The 2,040-nt window shown below is 45.1% G+C and overlaps 1 pseudogene across 1 annotated transcript; it reads right to left on the reverse strand.

Annotated features, from left to right (window-relative positions):
- Positions 1-522: 522 nt before the first annotated feature.
- On the reverse strand, positions 523-1,806 carry LOC311596719 (large ribosomal subunit protein uL10-like; annotated as a pseudogene). The gene is made up of 2 exons: positions 1,301-1,806; positions 523-1,030 (listed from the first exon to the last, which is right to left on the reverse strand). The product of its transcript is annotated as a large ribosomal subunit protein uL10-like (transcript).
- Between the last annotated feature and the right edge of the window lie 234 nt (positions 1,807-2,040).

The raw sequence follows: 2,040 nt of genomic DNA on the forward strand, positions 1-2,040 counted from the left end.
GCTTTAAGTATTTCTACGCAAGAAGCTGAGATCTCACAGGATTGATAAGTAAGGGATATGAGATTTTCATCATGGTTCGATTCTGATGGCTACTATGCATGCTGTGTGGATTTTGTGTGAAAAGGAGACTTCAGAGAGGAGTTGGTGTAAATTTAGGCCTTGATATGCTTCAACAGCTGCTTATAAAAAATAATGGAAAAGAGGACATTTCCTGGTGAGAAAACTTTGACCCATTAAAGAGAGGCATCAATACATTTCCCAAAGAGAACTTTAAATGACAAAAGACTGTAAGGTGCAAGTGGTCCTAACATTCTGGGTCACTATAATTGTGTGCAGACATCATAGGTTTCTGACCATATACGAGAAGGAAGCCCTATGATGCTTTTCCTTGGTTTTTTGGTTGGTTGGTTGGTTTTGCTTTTTGTTTTTTTGTTTGTTTGTTTTTGTTGTCACACCACCATCTTTTGCAAGCTTTCTTTACTATTTCTTTTCTTTTTTTTTTTTTTTAAAGAGAAGTATGCCTTTATTTCCATGTTTCTCAAATTAAGCTGGCTGAATTGGCTGCTTTGAGAGGTGATTAGTTAAAGAGACCAAATCCCAGATCCCCGTCTCATTTCTCAGATTCTTCTTTGGCTTTAGCCTTGGCTGCGCTTAGAGCCGCAGGAGCAACAGTGGGGGCTACAGCCACAGCGGCAGCAGCCACAGATGCAGATGCATCAGCCAAAAAGGCCTTGACCTTCTCAGCAAGAGGGAAGGTGCAGTCAGTCTCCACAGACAAAGCCAGGACCCTCTTGTACCCACTGATGATAGAGTGTGGCACTGAGGCACAGTTGGGTAACCAGTGGGTAACCAATGTGCAGACAGACACTGGCAACATTTCATACACTCTCTAGGAAACAACGAGAGTGCAGTCTGCTGGGTGATGTCAAGCACTTCAGGTTTATAAATACTGCCGTTGTCAAACACCTGCTGGATGACCAGGCCAAAGGAGAAGGGCGAGATGTTGAGCATGTTCAGCAGTGTGGCCTTGCTGGCTCTTACTTTGTCTCCAGTTTTTTGTTGTTTTTTTTTTTGTTTTTGTTTTTGTTCATTTGTTTTCTTTTGGTGGGTTTTTTTGTTTGTTTGTTTGTTTAGTTGTTGTTGTTTTTGGGTTTGGTTTTGGTTTTTTATTTCTCTAGACAAGGTTTCTCTGTGTAGCCTTGGCTGTCCTGGACTCACTTTGTAGACCAGGCTGGTCTCGAACTCACAGCGGTCTGCCTGCCTCTGCCTCCCAAGTGCTGGGATTAAAGGCGTGCGCCACGAAGCTCAGCTCTTGTCTCCAATTTTTATCAGCTGCACATGACTCAGAATTTCAATGGTACCTCTGGAGATTTTAGTGGTGAAGCCCAAAGCCTAGAACAATGAGGTCTTCTCAGAGAGCAGACTCTTCAGGGTTGGCACAGTGACCTCATATAGGGCGATGGCGCCAGCACAGGCAGCAGCGGGCACCTTATTGGCCAGCAGCATGTCCCTAATCTCGGTGAGTTCCTCCTTGGTGAACACAAAGCCCACATTACCCCGTATGTGAGGCAGCAGCTGCTCCAGAGCGAGGTTGTTTTCCAGGTGGCCCCTGATGGCCTTGAGCATCATGGTGTTCCTGCCCATCAGCACCGTGGCCCTCTCTCTCAGGGATGTGCAGATCTGCTGCACCTGCCTGGAGCCCACGTTATCTGCTCCCACAATGAAACGTTTTAGGTAATCATCCAAAAGTTGGATGATGTTAAGGAAGTAGCTGGACTTCCAGGTCGCCATGTCTTCCCTGGACATCACAGTGGCAGTGCATCAGGGATTGCCATGCAGGGTTTAAAAGATGATGTCACTCTAATGAGGACACCTGGTGAGACGCTTTCTTTATTATTTCAAATGAATAGAATGCTGCTGCTTGGGACAGGAATTGTTCTTATACCCCCAGATTCATTTCATTTATGTGTACTATGTGAGATGTTGAAGGCATTACACCACTTAATCCTTGTGCAAGTCCTGTGAGACGGCATGTTGTCA

The sequence above is a fragment of the Acomys minous genome (genome assembly GCF_964271855.1).
Source record: "Acomys minous genome assembly, chromosome: 1".
Classification (NCBI taxonomy): Eukaryota; Metazoa; Chordata; class Mammalia; order Rodentia; family Muridae; genus Acomys; species Acomys minous.